The following is a 21,754-nucleotide window of genomic DNA, read 5'->3' on the forward strand; positions in this document are numbered from 1 at the left end:
GCGGGCGAAAGCAGAGGCGAGAGTGTGCATTGAGCTGCACTGGTTTATTGTGCTTTCGGGATGTTCTTCCGTGGGCGCTTCTTCCGACTCTAGTGCCAGTGCCAGCAACAGACTTACCTGGCCGCTGCGGCGCGCACACGGAGGGAACGTCTTTGACGATGGCGACCATGAGAGAAACGTCGTCTCACACTCCCAAGTGCATGTGGGCGAGCGGACGTCCCCAACAGTGAACTGGCCTCGACCGGGCCAAACTGCCCAACCGTAATGTGTGAAGAACACGTGAGCCTGTTATCAACTGCGGCATGGAACTTAGGATACGACTCCGGCTGAACCGCGAATCCTGAATCGCGAGAGAAGGAGCGTCGACCGATTCTAGGTACTGGTGATGGGGAGGGGGGAGGGATTGGGGTGGCCAAGCTCCTCGCCGTTCCCAACCTCCCCTCCATCCAAGCACAGGAGGCCATGCTCACAGCGCTGGGGGACCAAGAACTGGAGAAGCGGAACTGCGGCCTTTTGCTTCGACGCCACGACGGCGAACAGCATGCTGGTGAACGGTACTTTAGCCCTTATCGAGCAGAAGCTGGATCGGCCCGTCCTCCAGCTGGCCTGCCGGCACCACGTGTAAGAACTGGTCCTAGAGAAGGCCTTCTCCACCTGCCCTAGAATCTCGAGCGGCCTCTACATCCGGCTGTTTAAGAGGTTCAAAGGCGGGTGGGAGTTCATACTTCATTGACAGGATCACACTGATGGCGTTCGCCGTCGACGACCTTCCGGAGGGGGACGAGCTGCTGGTCGGCTTCCATCGCTTCCATCGCTGGACTATGCCTAGCTCCGGGAACTGGGGAGACTACCTATCGAAAACTTCTGGAGCTCTGCGTAATTGCTCTCGGTGGAGTTGTTCCAAGCACGGCATCCGTTTCTCCGCCTCAGAGTACTCCACTGAGTTAGGTGGATGGCAAAGACCATCCGCACTGTGGATGCCTTCCTCTTCAGGGAGCGGCTCCGGCTGACGGCGGCCGAGGCCCAGGTCATCAGACGCTGTGCGCTGTCCGTCGCCTGCAAGTTTGCTGCCGCCGCCGCCGCCTGGTTTGGGACTCTACTGCCACTGCGCCGGCTCTGGACCTGACCTTCGTGAACTCGTTCTGCACCTACCCCGACAAGGAGCTGTCGAAGGCGACAGTCCCGGTCTTCGGCCGTCACCTGTAGTACTTGAGCGATCGGCTGGTGACTCTGGAGCTCTTAGACCCCGACCCTCGGGCTCAATCAAGACATGGTGCGGGCAATAGACTTGTAGGAGAGGGAGGACGAGGACCCGCCCCATAAGTCCTTAGTGGACACTATGAACGCCGCTCTCGCGACCGAGACGTTGGCGAGCTTCCTCACACCATCGTTCAAAAAGCTCTCAAGGATCTACAACCTGGACGCGGGGCTAATAATCAATGACCAAGGCCACTGGGAGGACAGCAGCTACCAAACCGCAGCTCGTGTAGTCCGGGAGCTGCGGATGGTGAATGACTTCACCAGGCGCGGTATGGCGCTGATGTAGGACTGGCACTCATGAAAGACAAAGATTAGCGCCAGTTCTTCCTCCATGTCGTTTAAAAGATCACAGAAAACGCTAACCTGACACCCGAAGATCGACTGCAAATTGCTAACCAGGCTACACACGTGATCTGGGTGCCCGTTGCTCATGATACCCCTCCCTCCAATGAGGCGCCAATAATCTACTAAAGAGGAGGAACTAGAGTAGTGGAGTATATAGACGAGCGTTTTGGTGTGATCGAAACTGCATGAAATATCAATAAACAATATGAAAATTACTAAGAAATGCCTTATTATCATCCGATTACAGCGTAATAGGAAAGTCAGAAACGATTTTAATGATATTGAAATATGCTACCAAAATCTCAATTTTGACCTTGATTCGCGACCTCTAAACATCAATATTTTTCAATAAAAATTTGCATCCCTTATTTTTTACGGGAATGGAACCGGAAAACCACCCGCACGCATTAAAAATCAAAAATTGATTTTTAAGTGCCACCCTAATAAAGACAGCTTAGGATCAAATGGCAAATGGTAATCATTCACCGTAGACTGCCAATATTACTTAGCTGAAACGTGACACAGCTGTCAACCAATAGCCAACGGAAAAATATTGAAAAATTGACGCATACCTTGTTTAGAACAATGCAAAGTATGATAAGCCGTGTAGAACAACGAGCATACCACAACACGGATGCCCAAGTCAATGCGTCGTTTCGATTTATGAGAAATGATCCGATAGCTACCACACTACATGACGCGACTGGCGTAATGCATCGATGACGCCACTGGAAATTAATGTCAATGGACGGCGTCAATTTTCAGAATTAGATTCCAGCACTGATTTATAGTGGCATTGATTTTATAGTGCTCCGAAGAGCTAAAACTAATGTGCGCCAGTTATGCACATCTTCATTTGTCGCTTTATCAAGAATTATTCATTGAAAAGAATATGAGCATAAAACACGCTCGAAAACAATGAATCTAATTCATATCATTATATCGTCGGACGAAACTTCAGTGAGAAGACTTAGTAGCAGCATATAACCACGAATGGCTGTGCAACTATTGAACGTATTCAAGACCGATGTAACACTCGCACATCATTTGCCGTGAACAAGAGCCAATGCAGTCACGCGTTAAACGTCCGTTTCTGCCCCACGACTCACGAAATACAAACACGTTCAGCACCCTTTCTACAGAGACCGCCAATCAATGGTCTTCTCACCCGTGACATTGACCTTATCATCGACCCGCTAGCCCAGCTTTTGAGAGCCAACATCGCCCCATTACATTTCACAGTACGAGTCCGATTTCCGAAAGCCATCGACTTTTAGCCCCAACGACATATCCCTCAATGGAAAATGGACATCCAAGTTGTCCCGTCCTGCAAAGCTTAGCTTTATCATGGAGAAACGGCTAGAAGCAGCGCTGCATTCGTCTTGGAAAAGTCCTAAAAGCGCCCAAGTGACCTTTGACAAGGCGTGCGAAGTGAAAATTGGCCATCAGGACCGGGTTATCATGGCTGGAAACTCATATCAACTGGCTGTTAGTGCTCCGTTTATAGTGCGACATAAGTTGGTGATAGGCAGTTGGTCTGCGGAAAGCTTTCAACTGAATAGCATGCATGACTGATGCCATGCGTACTGGTACAGAAAGCAAATATAATTTAGGTCCGTCGTCTAATTGCAGCAATCATTCACATTTAAAGGGACCCTCCCACCTTAAAGGGACTATCCCACCTTCTAAAATGTTGTTAAAACCAGTTAAATTGTGCCCGACTTTATAGATTGGATGACCAGGAACACAGTTCTGGCATTTATTTTTCATAAAACATCTTAGGCTTCCCATATTCCAAACACAAACTTTCAAATATGTGACGTCACAGCCCAAAATTACCTACTTCCCCAGGCCACATTACTGTCATAAAGCTGATTCTTTTTACTCTGTAGGCACCACAACAAAGTTCAGACCAAGTTTTAAGCGATTTTTCAACGAACAAACCCATTTAAATCAGAATGACTAAACGAGGTGACGTCACACTAACGGTCGCTCCATGTTGAAGATAGGGCCTTGCACAAGGCCCATTTTCAAATGAAGGGAACGAATTTCTTCAACACCAAGAGGCCGCGGGGGTTGCAACCTAGATAGATAGTGGTTTCTGAACCTCGCCGCAAACTTGGCTATCTCAACTCAAACCCCATGTTAAAGGTGGGATAGTCCCTTTAACATTAGATTTGAGTTGAGATAGCCAAAATGGGGTCCCTGGCTCACAATTACCGGTTTCGGCACGCACTCACAACATCGAGAAATGCCTTAACCCGGCGGCCGCTGGGCCTCCGCGCCACCCGCCGGCCGCTGGGGGGGGGGGGGGGGGGCATATAGTTGCCCCCCCCCTTTACTTCTGCGGCGCTATCGTCGCAACGCGAAGAGATAGAGAAGCGAAACTTTGCACACATCTTCCTGAATAGCTAGCCGAAGTTGTGTCCAAATTTGGTGTCGATCCCATTTGAAATGACGTCACAGTGACGTCATAAGTGAAATTATAGATTTGCGACTCTCATATTCCTCACGATACATCAGATATATGGGACCGAATATAAAGGGTCGATTAATGGTCAGAAACTAGATGGAAGTTTAGTTAGATGTTTTAGGATGACAGCAGGTGCTATCTAGTTCATTTACAGTTGAGTTTCATGCTCAGCGTCATCAGAAACGGTCCATGTCGGAAAACGACAAAACGTTATGACGTCACTGTGATGTCATCTTAGGTGCTACAACCACCAAACTTTCCTCAAACATTGCCTAGGTATTCATTTGAAGCTATGCCAAGTTTCACGTTCGTAGCTCATCAGGTTTCGGAGATATTTCACAAAACGTAAAGGGGGGGCAACTTTATGCCCCCCCCAGCGGCTTGTGGGTTAACTCGGAAATATTGAATTTCAAAATTGCAGTATTTTGATTCAGAGGGGCTAATGCATAGGAATACCCCTCTGAATGTGTGACGTCAGCGCAGATATCTAACGATTTTTAAATGTTTGACTAAAACGTTTTGTAGCACGCGGTGGTATATGCTGCTTTGCGCGCAACATGTGCCGCACTTTCAGCTGCCAAACTATTGCTTCCAAATAAAGTCGTTAGGAACAGCGGAGATCCCAAAAAGGAAACAAAAGTAAAAGTCTAATATCTTGAAAACCGGTGAATACTTTCGGTGAAATTTGGTAGATATTCGTTTTCGCTCTTTCTGAACCGAGCGACATCACTCTCATGCCAATTCATAAACTTTTTTTGAAGGTGGGACTGGGAGGGTCCCTTTAAGTGACATTTATAAAAAAAAAAACAGACATAGCAATAGTTTTTACAACCATCAAATCACAAGGCTCAAGCCGAATCTATATAGAATAATTCATGAGGCTTGCAGACCGAAACCATTTCAATTCGGATAAAAAATGACTTTCTGGCATCGTAGAGCAGCCCATGGGATTTCATTATGCATGATTTATTCCTGTCTGTCAACATATCCGAATCAACATCGATCTTCAATTTGAGTTCAGCTATAGGCCAGAGAGAAACAGACAAAAGGAGAGATGGGAAAGAGAGAGAGAGAGAGAGAGAGAGAGAGAGAGAGAGAGGGAGAGAGAGAGGGGGAGAGAGAGAGAGAGAGAGAGAGAGAGAGAGAGAGAGAGAGAGAGAGAGAGAGAGAGAGAGAGAGAGAGAGAGAGAGAGAGAGAGAGAGAGAGAGAGAGAGAGAGAGAGAGAGAGAGAGAGAGAGAGAGAGAGAGAGAGAGAGAGAGGAGAGAGAAACTTCAGCGACTGGAATTCAACTAATCGATATTGCCCGTGATATCTGTCCTTGGGACGAGCCGGTTCCCGTCAGAGTCATGAACTCGGAATGAGGCGCAATTTCCACCGTCGTCAATGACTGCCAGTGCCATTCGACGGCGAATTTATTTGTTATGTGACGTCATCCAAGCAGTATTTAAAGGGAGATAATGAGCTTTCTTTTTTCTTAAATAAAAATTACTCGACATCTATACTATTTCTACTGTAGTTTCTATAAAATATGAAAATTTCCTAGCACATTTTCGTATGTGAAAAAGGTTTTTATTTTTGCAAAAAAGAAGCAGTACTTGCAGTTCTTGTAACACCCACCGAAATGCTTTGTCCTTCTCTATAAAAAGTCGCAGTATATGGCGCTTTTGTTTCAAACAGCGACGCTTGGGTTTTTGTTTATGTTATCGCCTTGTCGTTGCTTGGTTGTAAGGATTCTAATTTGAATTAGAGTTAATTCGGTTTAGAATTAATTAGATTCTAATTCGGGGGTACATAGTGCCTACTCTTCTTTGTTTCCAAGTATTATTTTGCACACAAATGAACGGCATGCGCCAGAAACGCAGCCAAATCTTCCGATTGCGACTACGAAATTCATTATTTTGGCGTCAGAGCCTGAAGCGAAAAATACAAGCATATTTATTTCAAAAAGACTTCAGGTTTGTCGAACGGTGTTATGAGAATTTTGATAACAGTACTGCATAAGTTTTTCAGTGATGCCGCAAAAGTGTTGTATCTATCTTCTTTTATTGTGCAGTCGGCGGGACCGATTCAAAATTGAGTCGTTGCTACTAAAATAGCAGCATATGGCGTCAGATGATGAACAGGAAAAATAGTTGCGTAAATTTAGACATAAACCACCCCCAAACCATGAATATCTTTTGAAGGCACTATAGACGACCATTAACTAACTAGATGTGATGAAGATCAAATGTAAGGAATACGCTCATTTTACAAAATTACATGCAAGTACCAAAAAGTGATGTAAGTACTTATTCAACGGTCATTTTCAGCGCTCCCCGCTAACGTGACTTCAAGTTGAGATATTTGCGGCAAGGTACCGAATTGAGCAAAATGGTTTTAATTTACGTTATAACTTGTTGTGTTTTGTCAGAAAATGGTCCTAACTCAGATTTTGTGGAAAAAGGTCATTATCTCCCTTTAACCGGAAGTCTCTCAAGGCAAACATACAATTTATTTTACACGGATTTGAGTCTTATTTTGAGCATTGACGAATACTGTTTTGGTGTTGAATTGCTAGGTAGAGAAATATTATTATTTTTATTAATTCAGCAAACCAACAGCAATCAAATAGCATATTTTGTTAGGGTAACATCATCTGAGCCATATTTGGTCAGCAATGGTGGTTCCTCCTAGGCCAAACCATTTTGGCTCCTAAATATTACACCGGTCAACATAAAAGGTGCATGTCAAACTTACATCAAGCCATTTGACAAATAACTTGCAAATAAAAACGACGCAATGAAGTACTTCCACAAATGAATACTTAATAATGAAAAGTACCTACTCACGCAAAGACGCCGACAGACCACCTTGGAAGACCGACAACGAGTCAACAACTTTAGGGTTCAGTTAACAAATTACAGGCCCAGAACTGGTGACAGGCCACAAATGCTGTTTACAGAACATCCAAGTAGGGAATATATTTCCGTGCGTCGAGGAATGTTGTTATTTGTCGGACATATTGCAATTATATTATAGTGGTAAATTGGAGCTATAATAATCGTAATGGAAGCTGAATAAGTTTAAAGCCCAATTATGTGTGTGCACTGTGCAAGACTCCTCAGTTTGTGTTTATCATCGTGAAATATTTTTAGAAACAAACATGACATGCTGAGACATTAATGATTCAGCTAAGAGGCCCTGCTCGTGTTTTTGATCCAGAGCAATTAACTCAAAGCCTAACGCAGGAATCGAAAAAAAAACATACATAAACAACTAAAATTCATCGTTCTTATTTGCGTCTTCAACGGCTACAAAACGACATCCAACCACCCGATTTGGACAAAACTGGCGTTTATTTTCAGCCAGGAATAGGGCTACGGACTAAATCACGCCCACACACGCAGTGTCTGAATCGAAGCACCACAATCACTCTACATAGTTCGGGCAAACAGCAGCCCTTCCCTCCACGCTAGCTGTCCAAACAGCAATTCAGCAGGCCACAAAAATCGATGGTTTTATTGTGCCCGGTGCTCCCTTTGACGTTGCCCAGTGCCAAGTGCCGAGGAACTGATTTAGATTTGTAGCTTTTGTGTTAGAAATAAGTTAACTTTACTTTTTTCATTTTTTGCGAGCGATAACATCAAAACAGAATGAATAGTGTACGGCCGGTATGCAAGTTCTTTTCAAAATATTTTATAAATTGTTATGTAGAATTTAGTGATAAGCAAGTGATTTGGTGCACATAATAAAAAAGTACAAAGTGAAAATTTAAATCACGTATCAGAAATGGTTCTTAAAAAGGATCATTATTCGTTTTGCAATAAAAAGAAACCAATAAAATACATCGTTAAAGCTTATCCCTGCATTCCATCGATAGGAACGCAAAAACACATACTACCTCGATCCACAGGCGACCAATCGCTTACCAGTTGGGTTTCCGCTGCTTGCTCCTGCGCCGTTTGAACACCTTCCTCATGCGCTCCAGGCGAAGCAGAAGAAAGGCGGCGGCATGGAAGGACAGCTTCGGTTCCGGTCGATTCATTTCAATGACCAGAACCCCTCCGAGCATCGGATCCACGGACAGTGGACATCAAACACGCCGAAAAACGACACTCCGCCGCGGGGCACACGCGGTCAAGGTCGACGTTCAAGGTCAGTGCCCTTCAAGGTTGACGTTTACAAAGTCAACATTCTGTTAGTTTGTTTGTCTGAGATCTGATAGTCGGTCTTGTGACAGGTCCCAGGTTTTAGTTATGCTCCTCTGGCGCTCGTCGAGAAAAGACTGAGATCAACTGCTTGTAGTTACGCACGGCACGGCACTGCAAAAGCGGGACCCGATGATCTTCTGAACAGGCAGTTCTTTAATCTTCTTCAATTAATCTTTTCTTACTAGTAACGAACCAGCAGACGCTTATCTTTCTTCGTGAGCTTGTCAATACGACACTTTTGCGTTTTCTCTCAAGAGCACGCCAACGCTATGAAGCGACCTTTCGCACCAGCACGCATCGTCTGCTTTCGCACCGACCTTCACCGAACCTGTTCCGTCTTCGTCGTCCTTCTTGGAAGCTGCGTTCCCTGACGTAGTTGGCCTCCTGATTTTCCGAACCCAGGTGTCTCTTATCCGCCACGGCCCGCAGAAGTTTGTCAGGACGCAAAGTTCTCCGTAGACCGGTAAAGATGTGTAAACACACCCTGATGTACGCAGGTAAACAATGTCTCACGCAGTCAGCAGTCAGTCAGCGTTCAGCGAAAAGTGACTGTCGAGATATTCGGGGATTTCTAGTCAGGGCCTGCAGAATGCCTGGGATTCACTAGGAGTGATCCGAGACGAAAGGGCTTCCTTCCGGTCTTATTGATGGATGATAGCTAGAAACTTTTAACCCGCGAGTTGCTGGGGGGGGGCGTTAAACGCCCCCACTTTTTTCGCCGGGCTATAGCATAAAAACGGCGCGCCGCAGGCGCGCCAAATTTTGGGTACCTGTAGGGAATTGATTGAAGTTTATTGTGACAAAGTTTCAAAAAAATCAGTCGGAAAATTTTTGAGATATCGAGGTTTTAGTGACGTCATGATTTCTGAGTTTTCGACCAAAAACGGCATAAGTTCAAAAATTCATATAAAATCACAGAACAGACATACAGACATGCCGTAAACGCCATTAGACTGCCAATACCATGATCAATCAAATGGCTATCTTCGATTATTGATTATCGTTCCGCATTTTCCATAATCTTGAACTGAATCTTGGCAATTTTTCGTGACTACTTCACGACCATGATACATGCATTTCTTAAATTGAACTTTTTGAGCCAAACACGTACACATATGGTAAAATGAATGTCACCATCGTGTTCTACGCCCCAAATTACCTATAAAACATGTGTCACAGGCTGCGAATATCAGTTTTGATTTTCGGGGATATGTGCCTACCCGGTTGACCTGACCTTGACCCTGACCTATGCTTGACTGACCCCTATATGGAGCTGACACTCTTGTAGGCCTTATATGATGGATTGTGCACCGTTTGGACAGAGTTTATGACGAGAGGCGCCCATTGCGAAGTCCTGAAGCCCATGCTACTGAAAGCCCGATTTCAGGTGTTTGACCTGACCTTGACCCGACCTGTGACCTCAAAATTCAACTTTAAAGTACTCATCTGAAGCGTCTCGTCGCGCTCTTTCGTTTGCCGCCTCGTGCGTTTCGCTGCGCCTATTGGTTCTCGAGTTATCGGCTGGGGGCGTTTAACGCCCCCCCCCAGCAAACGGTGGGTGGCGAAATACCCCAGCAACTGCCGGGTTAAGGAAAGAAAACTTTGATTCACGGGGAAAGCGGAAGACCTTCATTTCACTGAGATCACGAAAACGTCATTCGCTTGACTCCGGAGAAGATCAAATGTCACTCATGAGCTCAACACGCCACTGACGGTGATCCGTACGTCACACTTTGCGATAATTCGTCCACATAGACATCACAATACCTCACTTTTCACCAAACACCACTTCAACCATCACCACTCCACCATAAAGACACTCCTCTACTACTAGCACGCTTCGCTGCTTATCATCACCACTGTAAAAGTCGCCGAAGGGTCACCGGACTTTTCCGCCACCTCATCAAACTCAACGCCGATCGACACACATCGTCGGGACCGACGCGAACCCGTCGAGCCCCGACGGAGCTCTGCAGTGGCCAGCGTCGCTGGCGACGACCCTCGTCGCAACCGACGGAGGCCGGCGTCGGTCGGGTCAAACGCCCCAGGCACCGCCGCGAGGCAGCGACCGGCCGCCGACAGTCACGGCAGATGATATTGGCTTTGACCTCCAGTTCGGGAGGAATGGTGCGGTTGACACGATGACTTTGCATGGAGTTCAGATTGAGCTGTCGTGTGGACTGAGGAGCCCCTCGTTTTGGTCTGAGAGGGCACGACTTTGGGAGTGTCGTTGTGGTCAATGAGTTCCACACAACATGAAAACGATTTATGGAGATGTTCCTCGGTCTAGGAACAGGCTGATGCTTTCTGATGAGTTAGGGTCATGGATGGTTTTATCTACTTTTAATTGAGTCAGCATGTGCTCTTAAAGGGACACTCCCACCTTAACATTAGTTTTCAGTTGAGATAGCCAAATTGGTGGCCATGGCCTGCAAATACCGGTTTGGGCACTCACAACATCGACAAATGCTTTAATTCGGAGATATGGAATTTCAAACTTGCAGTTTTCGGATTCTAAGGGGCTAGTGCATTGGTATGCCCCCTTAGAATTTGTGATGTCAGCGGAGATCTAACGATTTTTAAATCTTTTACTAAAACGTTTGGTAGCACGCGGTGGTATATGCTGCTTTGCGCGCAACAAATGCCGCACTTTCAAATAAAGTCGCTAGGAACAGCGGAGATCCAAAAAAGTAAACAAAAGTAAAAGTCTAATATCTTGAAAACCGGTGAATATTTTTCGATGAAATTTGGTAGATATTCGTTTTCGCTCTTTCTGAACCGAGCGACATCACTTTCGTGCCAATTCATTAACTTTTTTGAAGGTGGGAGGGTCCCTTTAACAGTTGATGATATGTATTATAGACTGCCCCGAAATTATATGTCAATATGCATGTTATATAAGTCACTATGAAATCAACAGCTTTGGAATAGACTGATCTGTACTTATTGTAGGTTTTGAGCGCACAGAACAAGAATGCAAATAACTTTACGCTATTTGCAGCATCTCGAAAAATGTCTCCAATCAGTTCTTAAAAAAAATAGTTAACAGCACTTCGCAAGCTTACTAACATTTAATTTCATTCGAGTAAAAATAACTTGAACAAGACAAGGTAGAAAGGTTAATGCTCTTCCAATGATAAAAGGCTGTTCAATAGGGGGCGAATGGCGCAGCGGCTAACAACGTTAGGACTTGCAGAGTGCACCATTCTTCAAGCATTATTAGACGAATAAAGAAACCAAGTCAACTTAAATAAACCTTCTTGAGGCAGAGAGTAGGTATATGGTGAGGCGACAAAGAATAAAAGCAGGGAAATAGGCTAACAGTGACTGACTTCAATAGAGGCTGAGCTTACGTGTGAGTGTAAAGAGCACGCATCAGTGAGCAGGCGAGCGAATGACTTTCCGCCTCCCTCTCTCTGTCTCTACCTTTTCCTCTTCCTCATCCGCTTCATATGACTCTCTCTCTCTCTCTCTCTCTCTCTCTCTCTCTCTCTCTCTCTCTCTCTCTCTCTCTCTCTCTCTCTCTCTCTCTCTCTCTCTCCATATTTCTCTCTCGTTACCGAATCAGGTGAGCGCCATCACAAACCATACCATCGCCACTATCTGAGTGGCCAGGGCAGGCAGGGAACACAGCCGCAACTAATTCAATTAACGTGATCCTGCGCAGACCCCTGCCGACCTGACACTGATAGCTGCCACGTGACTGTTGCCACGTTGCGGGCCATAGGTCACGTGATAACGTTCACGTGAGCAGCGCATGACCGTAAGTAAAGGAAATGGCGGGCTGCACACTATGGAAAATGTTGCATGAAATTTTGTTACTTGTGTTGAATACAAATATTTGCATTCCCCAGGCGAGAATTTAGTATTTATGTACAGCCCTCAGCAGACTGCGTGGTAGGTATTACTTTATCGACAAAACTGGTAATAACTCAAAAGCTATGTTATCAGTCGGTCGGAACTCACTGCAATTAGATATGCCATGCTCCACTCCTTCGATTGGGTCTATCACTAAACAAAGTATACGCCTCGTGTGGCAACAAAATGCAAAAGTTCAAAACAAACTTTTGCAGAGGGCTGTACAGTAGATCCGATTGGTGATCTTGACAAAAAACCAGCTACGATTTTAGGTGGATCAGTCCCGTATAGGTATAGTCAACTACAGAATGATGTTCCACTCCTCAGAAGCTATCAGTTGACCGGAGCGCTAAGTTGTGCCGTTTATCACGCAATTAACCCGCGCCCTGCTGGGGGGGGGGGGGGGGTGTTTGAACACCCCCCTTGTGGTTTTTCGCGAATATCTCAAAAAACAACGGCGCGGAGCGCCGCCGTTTTTGGTACACCTTATCATACATCAATTCTACACATGTTGTGAAAATTTCAGACCAAGGTCATTCAAGGTCAGGTCACCAGGTCACTTGAAGTGACCTCGCATCATAAAAAGTTTCAATGTCTGTCATAGCTACACCGAGTGACCGATCGCTTTGAAACTTTCAGCGATTGCTAAGAGCAATAGCATGTACAAAATGTATATCTCAGAATTTTGATATCGATGACCTAAGGTCAGGTCAATTTTGCGACCTCCCCATTATAAGTCAATGGGAGAAAATTGAAATGCGCCTCTTTTGGACGAAAGACATTATAAGCACTCCCAAACACCGAATTACAAGTGGTTTAGACTTACTGAACATGAAAATGGTGTCCGTGACCCTTGTTTATGCCCTGAGGTCATCTTAGGTCACGAATGGTATCTAACAGTTTTTCGCAAATAACTTTTGATAGAGGCATGCTAGAGCGATGAAAACGCCTTAGATGTGTTCAGGTCGACGATACGGATCGACTGATATGCAACATGACCCTTTCCGGTCAGGTCATGACCTTGACCTGAGGTCAAATTTTCAAGTTGACCTTTCAAGGTCAAGTTATAGTTCATTCGATTTGTCTTGACGAGAGGAACACGATGCCGGTGAAAGTAAGCTCGTACAAGGCTTGGGTCAAAAGTTATTGCAGAAAAACTGTTTCCGAAAAAATCGGCTATTTTTCCAGTTTTTGTCCCCTGCAGGCAAAACCGTTGACGTTAGGCCAAATCTGAGAGAATTACTCAGAAAGGGTGTTAATAGGGCTATCGAATGCGCTTTTCCGCGGCGCTGTAGCTCTATTGGTTCCAGAGTTATGCGTTGGCTTCTTGGAAATTTTCGACATTCAACCTGGAAATCGGCGAAATTTTGCCTTCAATGACCTCTGGTGACCTGACCTTTGACCTGACCAAAAAATTGACAGAAGTGATTTCGTCCTTATTTTTGACGCTCTTTCGAACGCCGCCTTCCGCGTATCGCTACGTGGCCCAGGAGCCGAGTTACAAGGGGGGGTGTTCAAACACCCCCCCCCCCCCCCAGCAGGGCGTGGAAATCCAGGACCCCCAGCCGGGCGCGGGTTAAGCGTGTCGATTGTGAGCATTGGGACAAAGCTATAATTTGTGAACTCAGCCCGTGTGATGCGGCACAGCCTACCATTCCAGGCAAATAATTGCCTGTGAAAAGTGGAACATCATTCTGTAGTCGACTATACATGAGGAACAACAAAGTAGCAACTACACACACTGTGAACATAACATAAGTTATTCCGACAAACAGTTTCCAACAACTGCTTTCCAGAAACAGACAAGATAGAAGCCTTAAAAGACAGCCTTTCTACTTCCCTTGCAACCGATATAACCCCATATATTCCCAAGTCTGACCCAAGTTACTCCGAAGTCTGCCCCATGTCCTTTTCACTTACCATGAGACGAGCTTGGCGAAACACTGCATTTCGACGTTAGTTGTTGACGGACAATCACTTCCAGCCTTTGCTTGTAGTTAACACAAATTGATCACCGCATTTGCAGATACTTGCTTTTCACTTCAAAGGAGTTCTTGGAATGAGGAGGATTATGTGAACTCACAGGTGTAGTCTGGTCATAGCTTAGGCGATAATAGAGGATCGATCAGATGAAAGCCGACGGAGACATTACTGTCCTTCGGCTTTGTTGTTTCAGACGAACATAAGTTACAGCCTTGGCAACCTTGGCAGGGAAGATGAGGTAGAAGCTGAGGTAAACATTGCACTGGTCCTTGGCGCCCATTTTTACGATAAATAGTTTCACATTGCATACTATACATGGTTTACAGGTGACCTGCCTACTGTCGAGTAGTATCACTAAACGCTACGAGTATATTCATCTAGCAGTTAGCACGCTGCCTTCATGGAGTCGAGGGAAGTGTGAGCATTAGCCAATAGTCAGGCAAGGAACATTTCTGATGTAAATATTTATCGAGAAAAATAAGCTCTGCGAAAGCATATGAAAAAGTCATTATGTTCACCAGAAGTACATAAACCATGCAAACTTCCGTGGCAGTTAAAGATCCATCACTTTAGTGATGGATCACTGACATTTATGCATCACCTCAGCTCTATGTCGGGCTTCATTCATACGTGCTAGTTCCATTCATGCCTGCTATAAATACCGGCTCCCCTTGGCAACACAACTATTCGCGTTCCCTAGCAATAACGCATTGCGTTGAATGATGCCCAGACGCCAACCAGAAAGCATGCATTTTCTACGCTCTGACGCCCGCTCATCAATGGGCCATTTTTCATGCTAACAACCGTGACGATATTCGGACCGATTAGGTCTATTCACTGCGCTTTTTTCAATGGGGAATGGATGGGGCCGAGGGAAGTGTGAGCATTAGTCAATAGACAGACCACGGACATTTATGATGTAAATATTCATTGAGGAAAATAAGCTACACGAGAGCTTATAAAAATGTCAGGACATAAAGAAATTTATGCGTGAAAGCGTGGCAGTTGGGGTTGCAAGGCACCTGTAAAAAACAGCCAACAACGCTACTCACGAACAAAAGTGCTTGAAAACTTTAACCTTCTTCAAAGTAGGCATTGCAATCTCCAAATTCTCACTTATTTCACAGCAGGCAATCAGCCTCCAACAAATTTGTTACGAGTTCGTCTTTTTGGAAACGTTTATTTACGGCTACTAAAACATTTTTGGAGAGTGACGAACAATTAATAAACATCCACTGGCCCGGTAACAGGCCAGAATATTCGGACTGCGGACATACACATTTCAAAGTCGTAGCCCAAGAAAGATCAACCTCTCATCTGAAAGATTAGTTTCCATGGCTGAATGCGCTCTAATTATTCTCATCGTGCTGGCGAAACGTCTCACGTAATAGCACGAGAGCGAAACGGCACCTCTGCAATTTCCGTCATTTGCTCTGAAGCACTCTGACGGAAAATTTAGAACAGATGCACGTGAGAACCTTACGGGATTTGATTCCGATCTTGGGGTTTGATATGCAAATAGCATCTGCACTCAACTTAGTGCGACAGAGTTCACCGCATACGACAGAGTGCATAGCGGAATATAAATTATGGAGAGCATGAACCAAGTAAAATACACCTTTTTTCAATCCGAATCGGCATCCGGTCAGTTAGTTTCGGCAGATATGCATTAGGAACGTCCAAGGGCGGATCTAGGGGGTCGTTTTGGGGGGGGTCACCAGTCGGCCGACATACCAGGTCTGGTGAATGAATTCTGACGACCGGGGGGGGGGGGGGGTAGGGAGCGAGTATGTCGAGATCAAAAAATGACATTTGATCTTCGTCGTTTATAAGATGAAGTTTTATCGTAAGTCACTCGGCTCAGTAGTTTTAGTTAGTGAAACCCACCTATATAGGAGCGTCGCCACGGATTTTTTACTGGGGGGGGGGGGGGAGGCGGGTCGACCGACTTAAAAACCCAGAAGTAGATATAGTTACCTACCTCACTTTTAGCCTAATGCATTAGTAAATAGTAGCATACAGTCACGATCTCTCTTATTGACCTGTGTATGAATCGGCGGCGCGAAGCGCCGCAAAAATTTGCAAAAAAAAGTTGTCAAAACACAGCTCTAAAACACAAATATTACAACCTTTTTAGCATGCTAGTACAAGCCGGAGTTCCTTCACAGTACACATATGAATTCCGATTCAATTTGACACGGTTGGTGTTATTACAGTCACTGTTATTTCTCTCTTATTGATTGGTGTATAAATCGGCGGCGCGAAGCGCCGAGAAAATTTGCAAAAGAATGTGTCGAAACACAGCTCCAAAACACAAATTTTACCACCCTTTTAGCATTGCAGTACAAGCCGGAGTTCCTTTACAGCACACATATGAATTCTGATTCAATTTGACACGGTTGGTTTATGTAATTACAGTCAAGATTTCGTATTGACCTGTACGTATGTACATAAATCGGCGGCGCGAAGCGCCGCGAAAAATTTGCAAAAACATTTGTCAAAACACAGAGGGGGCCTCCTCTCTACAGAGGACCACCGATCTCTATTGCGGGCCTCCTCTTTTCACAGGGCCTCTTAACTACAGAAGCTACAGGGCCTCCTCTCTACAGAGGGCTTCCTCTCTACTGAGGGTCTCTCCCTTTAAGAGGGCCTCCTTTACAGAGGGCCTCCTCTCTTCAAAGAGCCAGAGGACCTCATCTCTGCAAAGGGCCTCCTCTCTTCAGAGGGCCTCTTCTCTACAGAGGGCCTCCTTTCTTCAGAGGGCCTCTTCTCTACAGCGGGTCTCCACTCTTCAGAGGGCCTTCTGCATTCAGGCGGTCTCCTTTCCACAGAGGGCCTCCTCTCTACACAGGGCCTCCTCTCTACATAGAGCCTTCTCTCTACAGCAGGTCTCCTCTCTACAGAGGGCCTCCTCTTTAAAGGGGTCTCCTCTCTACAGGGGGCCTCCTCTCTACTGAGGGCCTCCTTTCTACAGAGGACCTCCTCTACAGAGGGCCTCCTACCTACTGAGGAGTCAGAGGGGCCCTAGCGGTCAGACACAGACACTAGCGGTTATTCACTGGAGGCCCCAGGAAGTAAGAAGGGCCCTAGCTGTCAGGCTGGTCAGAGGGCCCTGAATGTCCTGACGTGATTTTTGGGATTCCCGTGAATTTCTTTCGCCTCAGACGTGATTTTGACCTGCCAGGGCCCAGGGGCACTAAAAATAAAACAAACAAAATAAAAAATGAAAATAGGACATCACCAAAATTAAGTGACCGAAATCCGTTGAGTTTTTAATTTTGCGTATAGGTAGGGGCACCACGAATTAAATTCATGACCATCCCCTTGGAGTTTTCCTGGATCATCCCCTGGTGCTCGCACGGTTGAGACAAAAACGAGTAAGATTCTGGTCTTCAATACGCCTTTTCACGCAACACGATCCAGAAAAACAAAGGTATTAGCTCAGAAGTGTTTGACAGGTGATTTTGAGCATGCAAGACGGCGTCTATAGCGCATTTAGGTCTTCGGCTTTTGGGGGGGGTCAAATGACCCTCTCAGACCTTTTGGGGGGGGTCATGACCCCGTGGACCCCCCCCAGGATCCGCCAGTGGGAACGTCAGCTGGAGTGCGCTTTCGACAAACCACGCCTCAAACTCGGCATAGTGCAACAGCGTGACATGGGGCATTTAATGTCGACAATGAGCGTGCTTTCGACATTGGCCAATGGATTTCGGCACACGGCATATGACTGTGACATCGGGCATTGGAAAAAGGCAAATTTCATTTTACAACGGCAATGGTCATGCAGTTTCGTTGGCGGTATAACAAGTTAAACCGAACAAATTTCAAACCATATTTTTTACATTGATGCGTTTTCAATGCTTACCAATAGAATTTATAGCATTTTTCCTTTTCTTAGACTTCCCTTTGATAAATGGAACACAAAATACGCCAAGGCCGTGGTTTTAAGGTCTAAACGTTTTTTTTTTCTGTGAATGGAGTTTGAGTAGGCTAGCAAGCCATGTTAGAGTCATGAGGTGAGAGGATCATGCGGAGGAAGCATTTGGGTGAGTCTACCAGTGAGCAGTGAGCTGCGGCGGCTGACAAGGCGCTGGTATAAAACTGTCCCGCTAGGATGTGCCGCCAAAGCGATCGATGGGTCAGCCCGTAGCGGGTCTCCACCTTTCCAGAGGGCAGTTTTTTTTTTGTCCAGAAGTACAGTTGACCATGACTGACCAAACCGCCGTCCTGCAAACATTGTTGCCGCTCTCCGGTGACACGCCCATTCCCATCTCGGCAGACCTGAACCATCCGCGCTGGCGGTCAGCGCCACTCACAATGTGTCGACAGATCGACACAAATGGAAAAAATCAATATTTTTGTTTTTCATGCAAGAAATACGGCTAAAACATTGTCAACTTTAGATGCATTGAAAAGAGCGAGGCCCCGAATGACCCCCGTCGCCCTTTGGATTCCTAGGAGCGTGGCCCCGAATGACCCCCGTCGCCCTTTGGATTCGCCAGTGCTTCCACATTGTCACAGAGTGATGCAAGGATGGTGACCTCGAATGAGGTCAGCTTGTGTGCCGGAAGTGGGTGATGTTAGGGACGAACCGGTGTTAAGGTTCCAGAGCGACTGACGAAATTAGGTGCCCCTTGTCGTATTCCAATGAACGGTTGCCGCTTCGGATTGGAAAAGGTGTGGTTACTCAGCAACCAAACGCCCATATTGAGCGTCTCTTTACAGTACTGTGGAGCATTTTAACGCACATTCTTAGAATGCCTTTCCGAAAAGATAAGAGTTGCTTAATTCACTGATGAGATAAATTGACCATTGTCTAGCTTGGCTGCAAGCTGCCGACGTAAAATGCAGTATGACAAAAAATCATGCCCTTTGTCGATATTAAATGCCCCTGCCGTTGTTCAATGACCCTGGTCGAGTATCAACAGATGCTAGTCTAAATCCGTGAAAAGTGTCGAAATACGTGCTCCAGTGTCGAGTTGTTGGAGTGCCTGTCGAGATAAGGTGTCCGCTGCCGTATTTGAATGAACGGATGCCGATTCGGATTGAAAAAAGGTGTAGCAACCAAGCGCCCATATTGAGTGTCTCTTTACAGTACCGTGGAACATTTTAACGCATATTCTTTAAATGCCTTTCCGAAAAGATAAGAGTTGCTTAATTCACTGATGAAATAAATTGACCACTGTCTAGCTGGGCTGCAACCTGCCGACATAAAATGCAATATGACAAAACAGAATGCCCTTTGTCGATATTAAATGCCCCTGCCGAATGACCTGCCTGCCGACATAAAATGCAATATGACAAAACAGAATGCCCTTTGTCGATATTAAATGCCCCTGCCGTTGTTCAATGACCCTGGTCGAATATCAACCGATGCTATTCTAAATTAGCGAAAAGTGTCGAAATGCGTGCTCCAGTGTCGAGTTGTTAGAGTGCCTGTCGAGATAAGGTGCCCGCTGCCGTATTTGAATGAACGGATGCCGATTCGGATTGGCAAAAGGTGTATGCAGAGACGTGCAACGTTGGCATGGAAGTGGAAGCGATTCGAAGAATGTGCCAAGTAACTCCCAGGGAACCAAGTTATTTTAGTCTCAGAACTAACACTTTCTCACGATCCATGACCCAACGGTCTCGCCGAGGGCAAAAACAGAGCGTGAAACATGCATGCAAATATCTTTTCTGAAATGCTGATTTACTAAGTGGCTTGTCTCGTCAAAAATACCAGACTCTGGTATTAAAACACACTCATTCATTTTAATATGCCTCGAAAAGAAGAACATGAATAACCTTCTTGCCCATTTTCTCGTTTTCAGTGCATAATGTACCAAATGTGCGCGTCTGGTGAGGCAATTTGGTCAGTTTCCAGCAGCAATAATTAAGATAAAGTATCCAATTCTGCCACCATCGCTGGGTACGTGGCCTACCTTTTCCACACGTTGTAAATGGGCGAGGAAACTGGATTATTTGGACAATCGGAGCACGGGTGAATGTATGCGTGCACGTACTGCTGTTAAGTGCGGGGAAGAAAATGAGATGGAATGAGGGAGAGAGAGAAAGAGAGGGAAAGAGGGAGTAAGGGAAAGATGAAGATAGAGAGGGGAGAGAGCGGGAGATGAAGGGAGAGAGAAGATTGTGAGAGACAGAGAGAGGGAGAGAGAGATAGAGAGAGAGAGAGAGAGAGAGAGAGAGAGAGAGAGAGAGAGAGAGAGAGAGAGAGAGAGAGAGAAAGAAAGAGGGAGGGAGAGAGAGGAATGGAGAGATAAAAGACCAAACAGAGCTAGAAACAGAGAGCAAAGATAGCCATAGTGAGAGAGGAAGAGAGAGAGAGAGAGAGAGAGAGAGAGAGAGAGAGAGAGAGAGAGAGAGAGAGAGAGAGAGAGAGAGAGAGAGAGAGAGAGAGAGAGAGAGAGAGAGAGAGAGAGAAGAGGGAGAGAGGTGGGGGAATGTCGTTATTGGCTGCATGGAGTGTTTTGTCAGAATGGTTTATTAGTTATTTTCGTATCCACGAGTGCTCTGAATGAGGAAACTAAACAGGAGAGATGTATACAACAGATAATTAGAAAAGTTACACAAAAAGTGCAGTTATGTGCTTCAGTGTGCATCGTTCTGGGGACGATACAAAATAACGCGGGCTGAAAACAGATATCATTCACATAGAAATGATGGCGGGGAAACATCAACATTTACATGATTGAAGTTTTTGTAATGATTTTTTTTTTCAGCAGAATTCAGCAACGTAATGCATGCGAGCCATATGCCTACGATGACAAGCAGATTCGTTGAGTTATGTCTATGTATTGTTTTTTTTTTGTCATATGATGTGCTCTTTAGATGGCACACTATTTGAAGTTAATTAATGGGTCTAGCTTAGTTGCAATTATTTTTCAATACGAGAACTATGCCAAACATTTGATGGCGGCATACTACCCAGGCTCCTGGCTCACACCGGATGAGCAAACCTAACCATGACTCCATGTTCACACCCATCAGTCTGTGACAAACCCTCTTTAACCCCACCCTGACTCACCCAGTAAATCATCAGAACACTGTTTCACACCACACCCCCAATCCATCACATAACTAAACATGCGGTCGGCAGCCGGGTTGGACTGGCGGCGGCCATCTTGTGCTGACCCTCCGCCCGACTGCCGACGCTAACGAGGTCCAGGTCACGGGTCAAAGGTCGACACCCGGAGAAAGTGAGAGGTTGCCGCCGACACGATCGACATAGCCGTGCAAGCCGGCCTCTGAGAGACCTGCGTGCGGCTGGGCTCTGTTCAGCCCTTCACAATGGGAGTTTCCTCAGTCTGTTCCACATAAATTCAATGCTCTCGGGTGAGTGATACAATAGAAAATTGAAGATAGGAAAATTGAGACAAGCTTCCGTCCAAATTGGAAGAGGAAGTAAAAAAGTTAGAGTCAGCACAGTATCCTCAGTCGGTTTGTTGTTTACTCACTTCCAAGGCCGTATAAGTGCTCACTTCATCATCAGCGAAGAAGATACATCACTTAAATAAAGCAATAGAGATAAATTAAAGAACGTAAAGCTCGCTCTGTGACATTTCATAAGAAATAAAATGTTACTTTCTCATCACTCGTCTATTCAGCTAGTCCTAATCTTGTGATCTTATTTTCCCTAGAGC

The 21,754-nt window shown here is 45.6% G+C and overlaps 1 protein-coding gene across 1 annotated transcript in view; it reads right to left on the bottom strand.

Annotated features, from left to right (window-relative positions):
• The window catches only part of LOC122375110, a gene marked incomplete at its 3' end in the record, with an annotated part of 87,529 nt that overhangs the window by 42,585 nt on the left and 23,190 nt on the right, over positions 1–21,754 (bottom strand). The window lies entirely within an intron of this gene.

This window comes from Amphibalanus amphitrite, unplaced genomic scaffold (assembly GCF_019059575.1).
Source record: "Amphibalanus amphitrite isolate SeventyFive unplaced genomic scaffold, NRLGWU_Aamphi_draft 001777F_arrow, whole genome shotgun sequence".
NCBI lineage: Eukaryota > Metazoa > Arthropoda > Thecostraca > Balanomorpha > Balanidae > Amphibalanus > Amphibalanus amphitrite.